Source organism: Medicago truncatula, chromosome 8, assembly GCF_003473485.1.
Source record: "Medicago truncatula cultivar Jemalong A17 chromosome 8, MtrunA17r5.0-ANR, whole genome shotgun sequence".
In the NCBI taxonomy this organism is placed as follows: domain Eukaryota; kingdom Viridiplantae; phylum Streptophyta; class Magnoliopsida; order Fabales; family Fabaceae; genus Medicago; species Medicago truncatula.
In genome coordinates, this window is record NC_053049.1 from 44,733,035 (window position 1) to 44,747,164 (window position 14,130).

Below are 14,130 nucleotides of genomic sequence, written 5' to 3' on the forward strand. Positions count from 1 at the left end.
AATTATTACTAACATACTCCTATTAAAAAATAAGCTGGTATATTTGAGCAAATGTCTACGAGAATTCCTAACTTACACACACTTATTTTAGAGAAAGTGTGTTTTAGTAACATACTAACGTGTACCTCAAGATGTAATTTTACCCTTTTTTTTATAGGAAACCCGATTATTTAATTAAAACTTGCTAAAATCTCCTAAAAAATAATTGAATTTAAGTTATCATATCCCTTAAAAAAATACATTAATACACCATGTTTTTAAGATATAAGTACTAATATAATGAGATACTCCCTCCATCATTATATCTAAACATCCATTTGACTTTATTTTTGTCCTTAAATGTAAACCTCTTTTCAAATTACTAGATGCATTTATTATTATTTTTTATACACATACCCCTAAGTACTAGTACTAACTTGCATTGAAATATGAAAAATCAAATTTAATACACATACAAACAAAGGATAATTTAGTAATATTAACACATAAATAAGACACATTAATTGCACTAATAACTTTTCTGAAAAAATGTGAAAAAAGCAAAGGGGGCTTACATATAAAGACGAAGGGAGTATAAAATATATAATATTAGTAATAATTGGGCGTCATATCCTCTTTTGTATTAAAAAAATGAATGTTACTAAATGTCTCCATGAGAATAACGGTATTGATAGAGATATTGCATTATATATGTAAGAATGAGGTTTATACCTTAAATTTTCTATTTATTCATTTTAAATAAAGAATTTTCCTCATTGAGTTATTTGAAGAAAAAAAAAGAATACTAGTAATAAAATATAATTGTATGGTTCAGATCTCATGTGAATGATGTAAAACTAATACTGAATTTATCAAATCATTTATTTGGTTCTTAAGTGGGTAGAACGTCCTATGTGTAGAAGTGGTTTATCTCAAAAGAAAATGTGTGGACCATGAATTTCAATGGGGTCAGTTTAGGTGCCAAAACTATTTGCCTAATGTCTATTGTCTAGAGTAGCTTTTTATTTGACTCAATGTTAAGAGTAGCTTTAGACAAGTTAGTACCGACAATAATTTTAATGAGTATGTTATACGAGGAAGTAGTGTTTTTTTGTAAGTATAGAAAAAATATTTGGGTGCAAAGGAAGTCCGACATAGTTCTTTTTTAATTGTTATATTTTGACTTTCTATATATACCAAGACATTAAATGTATTTCACTACTTTTTATATAATAATTTATATTTTACCTATAATATCCTTAATTATTTAATATTATATTTCATATATTTCTCTCTCCGCAATAAATGACTAAAGACATTATAGAAAGAACATTATTTAATGTTATATTGAACTTTGAAAGTGACACTTAATTAGAAACAGGAAATTTCTAATTAAGTATAAAAATTTAATGAGACGTTTCTTATGCATGTGCCAGTTATTTCATTTAATTGGTTAGACGGAATTAGTAGACAAAGCGATTTAACGAAACTTGCCTAGAAAATAGAGAGACGATGGTTACAATTTTCCTGTTCCTCGAAACAATACGCTTCGTCTTTGCATCCTCAGCAGCATCACATAATATCGATTTTAGCCCTGCCAGACACAAAGAAAAATGGAAAGACACGTTTGGCTTATGACTTAAATTAATAAGTGATTTATTCAGTCAAGTGTTTCAAACTCATCATCATCAAATTCAAATAGTACATTTTTGGTGTATATGTCGAAATCACTTTAGCACAATGTGATTTTTCTACATCGACGGTCAATCCAAAGATATACTTAAAGTCGTTGCCTATATGGAAATGTGACATGGAATGATGGTGATAGAGAAAATAACACTGAAAAGGAAAGGCAATGAGATTGAAAGAGTTGGGTGTGACTAACCTGTACTCGTGAAAAAATTCTGATTCCATGTTCCTATAATGGTCCACAATCCCACGAGTTTGAGTTTCGTATTACAAAGCATCACGAACGGTGACTCATTTAAATGTGTACTTGATTTTCCTGATCTGCCATAGTGACAATTCAATAACTTTGCTAGCTTTTATCTAACGGGTGGGGGTATGCTACTTTTTGCCCATACTTCCTGCTCTTACTCACTCAACTCATAAACCATAATAATAATTCAACTTCTTCAACAATCAATGAATGGTTAATAAAGTGAGAGAATTATAAAGCCTTTTGCTTTCCTATTGACGAGGAAACAGAGGGTCGGGGGTGAGGTGACTGCTGCTACTGTGGCCCTAACTAGTATCTCCGTTTATTTTTAATTGTCACATTTTATACAAATCAAGACAATCAACAATTGATACTATTTTTGATGTAATAAACTAAACTTTTACTATGATGACCTTATTCATTTAATATTTCATTTCATATATTTATCTCTCCGCAATAAATAATTAAGGATAATATTGGTAAAATAACATTTAATGTTGCATTGAACTTTGAAAATGACAGTTAAATAGGAACAAAATTTTTATCCATCAGTGACACTTAAAAAGGAACGGAGGGAGTATCAGTTTCTTGAAATCTTCAAACTTCTCCCCAATGCAATAAAATCGACCGAGCTAATTCAATCCACCCACATTTTTCAAAGACACGCCCCTAATTATATAAAGGTTTTGCTAATCAGTGCCTTTAGAAAAATGGTTAAGAAATCTACAAATATAAATTTTGTTTTGAAAATGTAAGACATTATTTTTATTGTCCTGGTGGGAATTATATGCTCGTCAGGGCGCTTCTCTAAGTTAAAAAATTATCTCGTATGCAGAATAGTAGGGGCGCATAGATCCTTCGAAATTTTTTATTTGTTGACATATTTATCTTCTTGGATAACGTTGGGGGTAGCCTCTTACAAGTTACATCACATATGCAAAGTATTTTGCAATTTAATGGATTTAACCCCCTCTTTTGCTACTTTGGCACATGTGAGCCGCAAGCTTCGCGTATGCGAAACAACCTAAGTTGGTTTCCCCCTCTTTAGAGTTTAGACCAAGAGTAGTGTTATTTGAACAACCAAATGAGACAATTTATGTGATAATTTCTTTTTTCTCTCTCTCTTCATTGGTCAAAAACAATGAAGAGAGAAAAATGAAGAAAGAGAATAAGAGTATAACGTAAGTATGAGAGAAAAATTGTCAAAAAGTTGTCAGAAAATTGTTGTACAGATATCATTTCTCCATTCCAACATTTCCCATACTAATTTTAAGTACAACACACCCAAAATTACATCAAACTTTCTAGTCTGATGGTCACAATCTCAATCATATATATTCGCATCATATCAATACACAATTAAACATATTTGTAAAAGGGCAATTCGGTGCACTAAAGCTCCCGCATACGTAGGGTTTCGGAAGGGATCCATCATTTAGTGTATTGTACGCAACCTTATCCAATTTTTTACACAAAAGATTGTTTCCATGACTTGAACCCATAATCATCCAATCACATGACAACAACTTTACCAGTTGCGCCAAAGTTACCCCTCACAATTAAACATGTTCATACCTAGTCAAATTCAATTGCATATATATCAACATATCAAAATAAGCTAGGGTATGTACTCCTCATCCATTCAATCAATATTCAATCAATGTCGCATCATATTTTTATATTAATTTATTTTAAAATAAACTTAATTATTAAATAAATTTTGCTTAAAGGATACCGATACCCATCTAAACTCTTACATATCTAAAAATTTACCTATTGTTTAACAGAAGTATGTGATTCACCACCGCTTAGAAAAACCATGGGTGCTGTTAATATAGTTTTCTCTATAATTGTGTAATGGTTGCTCGGACAATGCTTGCAAGTATGTGTGTTGTCGAAATTGATTTTTGTTTTTTGAGACCTAATTATTTTGTTATTTTCAATTATTTCTATTTTAATATTTTTTTGTTGGGTGAATTTGAGATTTGTTTAACTCAAAAAAAAAAGTATGAAACTCCGCTCAGAACTAAACTGAAACTCAAAAATGATATTAGATTTTGTTTTAGAAAATTTCTAAACCCAGATCAAACCAAAGATTTTTGCATGTTATGTTTTTTATGTTGAAATCTCAATTTTTAATAACACAATCCTTTTTATTCCTCCAAAAAAGAAATAAACAATTCATTTTTATAAAACAAGCACTCACGAAGACAATTTTAAACTTACAAGTATATGCATATCTATGGCTATATTTATTTTTAGCATCTAGAGTTGGTTTCTGAGAATGTAAAAAATGCCAATTGTGCAAATATTTGAATAGAGTGACACATTTTTTATTTTAATGAAAGAATAGAGTGACATCCTTAAATTTACATGATAATATTACCATATTTTGAAAGAACAAATGAATTCTTGAGGTTCTGTGCATTTAAACTCCCTCACAAGTCCCAACAACCAAGTGCAGTTGTATATATTATTATTGGAACCAATATTCGCCAACAAATCTGGGGCAATACTCCCTACGGCCTATTGCAACTTGCAAGCTATTCTATTCTAACTCAGCTGCACAACCAGGCCCTGTATTTGTAAATTGTAAAGGCAATAATTTACTTGCTCCAGACGGCAGCTCTTGGTGAGTGGTGACTAGTGGCAGCTCACTAATTTACATGCGTGGTTGGTTTTACGGCCGTGATAATAATTGATTTTGAATGCGAAATGAATTGGCTTTATAAAAAGTAATTTAAATTTATTGAAAAAATAAATAGTAGCACGGTAACACCATGCCCATGAGAGGAAGTTTTGGGTGCTCACAACTATTCAAGTATAACATTTAGACACACTCACATATTTGAAAAAAAATACTATAAAAACAAAACATAATTAAATATTATATAACTTTAAAATAATTAAATAAGACATATTTTGATGTGTATGTCTAATATTGTGTTCAATGCGACCATACAAGTATTTTCCATGCTATGAACCACTTGCTGATCCAATATGTGTAACTGTTCTAACCTTCTCATTGTTCGTAAATCTAAATCTAACCGCGTTTGAGTTGAAAAAAAGCGTTGGACTAAACCAATTTGTATTGAGTCTAACCGAACTAAACCAAGTTCAACTCAGCTCGACCCGTTTTCCAACCATTTCCAACTGTTTGTGTACTATTAGCACCATAAATCTTTCTGAGAGTCATTAAATATGAATTATGCAGCATCAGGGTCGCAGGATAGGACACGAAATTAAGACATATCGGGTAAAAAGAATCACGTGCTGGGAAGCGTTTGAGCAAATTACATTTTATTGTGTCTCATAATTGTTGTGTCTTAAATCAGCAAGGTTTCTAAACCTGGAGCCCTCTAAATTAATGCCGAGAGTCTATTGCAAAGGCCCACAGCAGGGCTCATCATTAGCCATGTGGTATGAAGTTCTGGTACTATTTTTTTAAAGAAGTAAAAACAAGTTTATTAGAATGAATAACGACGATAGTCCAACACATTTTATTAGGTGACAAATTTAAATTCGTCAAAAAGATGGTAGAGAGTACAATTGATGTTTACAGAAGAGTTGGTGAATGATGATGAAGAGATCAAGAAAGGAGACCAGTACTAAAAATTCAACAAAGCAAAGTATATTCGACCAAGACAAAAGAGTTTCAATGTCTATAGATGCGTCGTGACATACATGCAAAGCCACTAGCCATTATACTATTTTTCTTCTCTCAAATTTTGTTAGGAGAATGTTAAAAAGTGCTTTCAAGGCATTGATCAATCAACTAAAACAAATATTAACTTTTTATTAAAAGTAGTGTAATTATTACTTAATCAAAAGTCAAAACTTATATTTTTAAGATAAATTTTCTATTTATAAATTTCTTAACCATTGCCCTGAGGGTACTGGTTAGCAATACCTATTTAATAGGAGATGTTTTGCCCAATAACATGTGTAGTTTATTAGCTAAATAAGAGAGATTATATTGTTATTGAGATTCAAAACTTCAGCAAAATTGTCTCTCTCTTGAATCAATTTAGGTCGCATTGCATACTTTGTTCAAATCATATTTAAAAAAAAATAGTATATAATTATTATTAAAATGTAATAATGTAAAGTTATTAATGAGACCAAGTTGATAATTTTTTAAGAGTTCCTATGAATGTTTGTTAAACATTAACACTAAAAATGATGTGAATTAGTGATGTGTGTGCGTGGAACAAGTTAAGATAAAGATACCTCTCAATGAAGTTCTGATATACGCAGGGTTTAGGAAAGAGTCCCACTATTTTTTAGTGTAATGTACCCTGTTTTCGGGACTTGAACTCATGACATTCCAGTTACATGACAACAACTTTACCAATTGCGTCTAAATTATCCCTCACTTTCTCTATTAATTTAATTTCAGATAAATGTTTCTCCTGTTTTTAGTTTTTGTTCATCTTTTTGCCTAACAATTGTTTATGTTCTTCTTTACTTACTTATGTAATTCATACTACCCGTTCCTTTATAACTGTCACTTTTACAGGAAATTTTTTGTTTCTAATTAAGTGTCACTTTCAAAGTTCAATGTAACATTAAATGGTGTTCTTCCTATAATGCCCTTGGTAATTTATTGCAGAGAGGGAAATACAATATGAAATATGATATTAAATAATTAAGGATATTATAGGCAAAACATAAGTTATTGTATCAAAAATAGTGAAATACATTTAGTATATTGGTTTGTGTAGAAAGTCAAAATGTGACAATTAAAAAGCAACGGTGAGAGTATTTAGATAGTGTTCAAATCTTTTTATGTTGTTTTTACAAGTTCTTTTACACTTCAAGTTCAACTTTTAAAATACTTCTTTGACTCACATTGCATTTTAATTCACTTATAACTTTCAGAATCGTTGCAAGTAGTTACTTTAATTTGTTTTCCAACTTGTGCTATTCACATAATTTATGTTAATACAAAGCTTTTGTTTTCTATGCATATATTATATATGAGAAATGATATTTGTACAATCAATTTCTAACAATTTTTTGACAATTTTTTCTCTCATACTCACAATATATTATTATTATCTCTCTACCTTTTTCTCTCTCTATTGATTTTGACCAATCAAAATAAAGAAAAACAAAATTGTCATAAAAATTATTTAGAAAGAGATATACAAGTATCACTACTCATTATATATCTTCATTTAGTAAGTTCCATTAAGTAGAAGATAACAATTAAATGGTTTTTTCATCTTGTACATAGCATTTGTCTCGACGTGCATGTTTCTTTTAGAAATGATATCAGATTTGAATGTCGATTTGCTCCATCCTTTGAATGTCTACATTTATTTTATCGGATGCCTACATTTATTTATGTAGAAGCTTACTTTTGAATTTGTCATGACCGCACATTAACAACTATATATTGATTGATGTTTCTGGTAGGTTTCTTTCAAAACCAAAAATCAAAGTTAACACATGTACATAGGGCAACCATACACTGACCAAAGAGAGAGAAAAAAAGTAGGCAAAATTAAGCAGCTAATACTTTAAGCTTGACCCATTTTATGAATAGGTCCTACAAAAAAATCTTCGAATTAGTCGTTTATGTTACCTTTTGTTTGTACCATTAGCCTTTTAAGTTATGATGATTTGGTTACACCGTTGCCCTTTCAAAGACAAATTGACTTTCCGTTAAAAAAAATCACATGGCCGTTAAAACCTAGAAAACCCTAGAATCATATTTTTCCTTCTTCCATGTCTTATTAAATTGAAAACCAAAAAACCCTAAATTTGCGATGGAATAAACTCATAATCAAAACTAAAATTAAACTCCAATTCCCAAATCAAAGTCACAACCCATCATATTTGATTGTATATTCATCTCATTCCCATTTTCCCCCCTCTCGTCTCATATACGATTGCCTACAAATAATCTTTGTTGAATTTGGATGTTAAGAATGTAAAGAGAAAAGTGTTTTTCATTATTCAAGTTGTGAAATACAAGTAATAGTCACCTATTTATAGAAAGGTAACAAAGCAACTAAGCTAGCTTGCACCACAAGCAATTGTGCAAAGATTAACCTAAAAGCACTAAAACATGATTAAGCTTGCATATTATCAAACTACTTAACCCTAACAATCCCTCCCCTAAACTGAGCAATCTCTGAAACAGTTTATACAAGGAGTTAGTTTGGTTCTTTCAAGCTATCCATAATGCCAAGCTTAGATCTCAGTTTGCCAAATGCTTCCAACTTCAGTGGCTTTGTCATAATGCCAGCTAGTTGATCTTGTGAGTTGCAATGCTTCAATTCCATGATTCCATCTTTAGTTAAGTCTCTTTGGAAGTGAAAAGTGACATCTATATGTTTGCATCTACCATGCATGACTGGATTCTTAGATAGCTTTATTGATGAGCTATTATCACAGTATATTGTTGTTACTTCTTTCTGTTGCTCATTCAAGTGGTGTAAGATTCTTCTTAGCCAAATTCCCTGACATGAACATGAAGTTGCTGCAACATATTATGCTTCAGTAGTGGAGAGAGTAACTATAGATTGTTTTTTAGATGACCAAGTTATTGCACTATCACCAATCATGTACACATAGCTTGAAGTACTTTTCTTGTCATCAATATCACCTGCATAATCTGAATCTGACCAACCAGTCAATTTCACCTCTTCTCCTCTTTTATACAGTATTCCATAGTTAGCAGTTCCTTTCAAATATCTTAGAATTCTTTTGATAGTTGTCAGGTGCATTTCAGTAGGTCTCTCCATGTATCTAGCAACCAGGCATACTGAATATGCTAAATCAGGTCTAGTAGCAAGCAGATACGTTAAGCAGCCAACCAGTTGTGAATTTGCTTGCACCTGTTGCTTTAGCATTCTCATCTTTCACCAGTTTAGTACCAGTCACTATAGGATAACACACCATATTGCATTTCTCCATACCAAACCTTTCTAAGATTTCAGTAGAGTATTTACATTGGCTAATAAAGATTCCATCATCACACTGCTTTACTTCTACTTCAAGAAAGTATCTCATTTTTCCCAAATCTGTCATAGCAAAATTCTTCTACATTGAATGTTTGAATGATTTAAACATCTCAATGTCATCTCCATTGTAGATTAGATCATCTATATACAAGCTAACTATAAGTATTCTTCCATCAGAGTTATTTTTCACAAATAAAGTATGTTCATGTGAATATTTCTCAAAATTTTCTTGAGCAAAGTAGGATTCTATTTTACTGTACCATGCTCTAGGTGCCTGTCTTAATCCATACAAAGCCTTCTTCAGTTTATACACCTTGTTTGTATCTTCCTTTTGGTAACCTAAAGGTTGCTCCACATAGACATCTTCAATTAACTCTCCATGCAGAAAAGCACTCTTGACATCAAGCTGATACACTTTCCATCCTTTGCAAGCTGCAACTGCTAGAAGAGTTCTGATGGTGTCCCATCTTGCTACTGGTGCAAACACTTCATTGTAGTCAACTCCAAGCTTCTGAGCATATCCCTTAGCAACCAATATGGTTTTGTGCTTCTCAATTTCCCCTTTTTCATTCAGCTTACTTTTGTAAATCCATTTAACTCCTATCTTCTTGCAACCTGCTGGTAAATCAGTAAGTTCCCAAGTGTTGTTACTTTCTATTGAGTCAATTTCTTGTTTCATAGCTTCTCTCCACACCTTCATCTTTGATGCTTCATCAAATGTATTTGGATCAGTTGAACTACTGAACAAATCTAATCCATTATGCGGATCATCTTCTTCAGCTTCTCTACCAATCACATAATCTTTTAAGTAACCTGGTGGATTTCTTGTTCTACGGGAAAGTTCAACTTCATCAGGTGACTCAACATCTATCTCTTCTTCATGAACTGAAGTGTCATTCCCATTTGTATCATCAATACCAGTCATTTCAGGTTCACTTTGATTTACTGGCTCATCAGTTTGTGAATTCTATCACATCATCATCTATCAAGGTTGAACTTGATTGAGTGTTTTCATTCCCATTCCAGTTCCATCCTTGTGTTTCTTCAAAATCAAAATCCCTGCTAATTACCACTTTCTTATTTTTGGGGTCATACAACTTATAAGCTTTTGATTCTTCACTTAAACCAAGTAGAATACATCTGGTGCTTTTGTCATCTAGCTTCTTTCTCTGAATGTCTGGTATATGAGTATAGAAAATGCATCCAAAAACTCTAAAGTGTTGAACTGTAGGTTTCACACCACTCCATGCCTCCTCCGGAGTCATATCTTTGACTGACAATGTATGGCTTCTATTTAACACATGAGTGGCCCATACAACTGCTTCTAGCCAGAAAACTTTTGGAATATCTCTAGTTGCAAGCATACTTCTTACCATATTCATCAAAGTTCTATTCTTTCTCTCTGAAACACCATTTTGTTGAGGTGTGTAAGCAGTGGTCAATTGTCTTTTGATTCCATTTGAGCTGCAAAACTCATTGAACTCTGTACCCTGTAGAAGCATACTTTCCACCCTTGTCTGATCTTAAGCATTTGATTAAACATCCAGATTCTTTCTCAACTAAGACTTCGGACAATTTGAAAGTTTCAAATGCCTTTGATTTCTCTTTTAATATGTATGTCCATGTTTTTCTACTGAAGTCATCACTGAAAGTTATGAAGTATCTACTACCAGAGTTGGAACCAGGTGTGATAGGGCCACAAAGATCAGAGTGAATCAATTCAAGCTTTTCTGAAGCTCTCCATTGTGCTTTCTTAGGAATAGTTTCCCTATATTGCCTCCTTAACAAGCAATCTTTGCATTTTGCTTCAATCTCCTGTAATATAGGTAAATCCCTCACCATTTCCTTATTAATCAGAATTTTCAAACCCTTCCAACTAAGATGTCCATATCTTTGATGCCATATCTTAACATCTTCACATTTTTCAATTTTCAGACATTCAGGAACAATAAATGGTGCAGAGATGATAAACATTCTATTGGTGCTCATCTGTGTTGACATTATCAAACCCCTCTCCTCATGATATACTTTGCAAGTATCTTTCTTAAAAACAATTGTTAGATTCTTCTGCTGAAGTTGTCCAATACTAAGAAAATTGTTTCTAAGTCCAGGAAGATAATACACATTTGTTATGACTTAAATCATGCCACCAATAAGCAATTTCAAGTTTCCTCTTCCCATAACAAGCATTCTGGAATCATCACCTAGTTTCACTGATTCTCTAAACTCACTATCAAAATCAAATAGCCACTCCTTTGTTCCTATCATATGATTTGAACAGCTAGAATCAAGAAACCATACCTCATCTTTGGCGTTTGTGTTCAAGCAAGATTGGGCCATAAGAAGTAATTCACCATCTTCAAACTTAGCAAAGTTAGCATTTTCTTCCCATAGAGGACACTCATTCTGGTAGTGTCCCAACTTGCGACACTTAAAACACTCAACACTTGCTTTGTTGATTCTTCCTCTAGCACCTGAACGTCCTCTTCCTCTACCATACCCCACGAAACCTCTTTCACCATTGGAAACCTTCAAAGCTTGTTCAACATCAATGTCTTGATTTTGAGATTTCATGTGTTGTTCTTGAACAAGTAAACTACTCTGCAACTCATCAATTGATAGTGTAGTGACGTCGTTTGATTCTTCAATGGAACACACCACATAATTGAATTTACTTGTTAAAGATCTCAAAATCTTTTCAACAACCAGCGTTTGATCCATCTTCTCACCATGTGTTGTCATTTTATTTGCAATAGAGAGAGTTCTTGCGAAGTAATCATCTATGGTTTCACCTTCTTTCATTTCAAGAATCTCAAATTCCTTGCGTAAAGCTTGCAATTGAGCACGTTTCACCTTGGTAGAACCTTGATACTTTCTGCGCATGGCATCCCAAATATCCTTTGCTGAATCTTTAACCATAATGGTTTCTATGATTTTTCTATCAATGGATTGAAAAAGATAGTTTTTTACCTTTAGATCAAGAAGTTTACTATCCTTTGCAAAATTTTCTTGTTCTGGTGTTGGATTTTCAGGAGCAATTGTAACTCCAGTTTCAACCAAGTCCCAATACTCTTTGGAACGTAGGAAATTTTCCATCAGCATGGACCAATGATCATAGAATCCATCAAACTTTGGAATAGAAGGTTGAGTGAAAATTGTAGAATATGAAAGCTCAAAAATGAGGAAGATGAAGAAAGAGGAATATGCGAAACAAACTGTAACAAACTTTTCTCGCCAAAAGCTGCGCTTTGTGATTTGTTCTACAAGCCCTTAACCAAAGCTCTAGATACCAATTGTAAAGAGAAAAGTGTTTTTCATTCTTCAAGTTGTGAAATACAATAGTCACCTATTTACGGAAAGGTAACAAAGCAACTAAGCTAGCTTGCACCACAAGCAATTGTGCAAAGATTAACCTACAACACTAAAACATGATTAAGCTTGTACATTATCAAACTACTTAACCCTAACAAAGAAATTTTGATTTTTGCTAGGATTTAGGAATTTGAGTTTTTGCGACTTTTCATGTTCTACTTACTTTACACAAATGTACTTAAAAAAAATGTTTTACTTACTATAAAAAACAAAAAAAAACTAGCTAATAATGAGAGTTGTATATAGAGTAGTGAAATAACTTTTGTGACAAAGGTAAAAAACAATAGAAAGAGAAAAATGAAGAATGAGAATAAAAACAATGAATATGAGAGATATAATTGTTCAAAAATTATCATAAAGTAGTTGTATAAATATCATTTCACTTGTATATATCACAATTTTCATTTATTTATTGATCTACCAATTTGGAGTTGTCTGCATGTTACTACTTTGGAAAGATAAAAAATAAACTTTCATCGTTACACGGCAAGTCTGAATAGAAATACAGATTGAGAATTTCGGTGTGGGGAATGGCGAAGACAAAGAAAAATTTAAATAGAAGGAATATGATTTTTTTTTAACGAAGATGATGAAGAATAATCCTGAGAAAGATAAAGAAGAACATGCCACACGTGCAGTTTTTTTAAACATAAACCGTTAAAAAAGTTTAACGTTGTAAATATAACGTAATTTATTTTTTTATCTAAGCAGTCAACCTAATAAAATGTGCTAACACGAAAAAACTTGCCTTTAGGGATGGACATGGTTCGGAAAAATTGAACCGAACCGTTTAAAGTTTGGAAGTAACCAAACTGAACCAAAGTTATGGTTCGGTTAACCATTTACTTATCTATTAACCAAATCGAACTGAATCACAACAAATACTTTTTATCCAATGAATAAAATCACTTTTATTAAAAAAAATAACAAATTAAAATTAAAAGCTAGAATAGTTTATTTCTTCAAAACAACTTATCTTATGCAAACAACTTATTACAATCTCTTATTTTAAAAAAAAAAACTTATTCATAGACCTTTTTTGAAGAAAAGACATCTACAATTTTACTTTTAATTAAAATCAAAATTTTATACCCAACGTGAATTGAAGAGAGATACTTGTGAAATAAATTGTCGAGAAGTAGTTTTTTTAAGTAGCATTCAACAACTTTTGGCCAAAGTTCATTCCATTCAATTTTGTGCATTAAAAAAGTACATTTTTTAGTAAGTACTTAATTGATATTGTATTTGACCTAGCTTCTCCTTAAAAATGTAGAGAAGTTGAAAAAAAAGACGGTTCAAACGGCATCTTATTCGCCAACAACGGCAGTGTAGAAGCAACTGAATTTGGGAGAAAAAATTGAAAAATAGTTAAAAATATAAAAATTGAAAAATAGTTAAAAGTTTTTAAAAATATAAAAATTGAAAAATAGTCAAAAAAAATTCGTAAGGTACACTTAACCAAGCAACACTAAAAAAATTATATGCATTAGCGTAACAAAAAAAACAGACAGACATACATAAAATATTACTCTAAACGTTAATGTGTGTGTGTGTATTCGCGAGGTTGAAGAAAGGAAATAAAAATATTTGGAATCATTAAATGACAGCGTGAATAAAAATATTTGTGAGGTTGTGATGATTAAACGATATTGAAATTAAATATATAAAAGTGATAAAAAGATAATAAAATTTCTTTAAAAAAAAGATAAAATTAAATGGAACGGTTGAAAAAAATAAAGTTAAATGGAAGAAAAAAACATATTGAAATATAATATAAAAAAATAAAGAAAAGGTTCCCAGCGTGAGTTGAAAAGAGATCCTTCGCTAGCAGGGCTTTGTTGGCCGCTGAATGGTTCGGTGAAATAA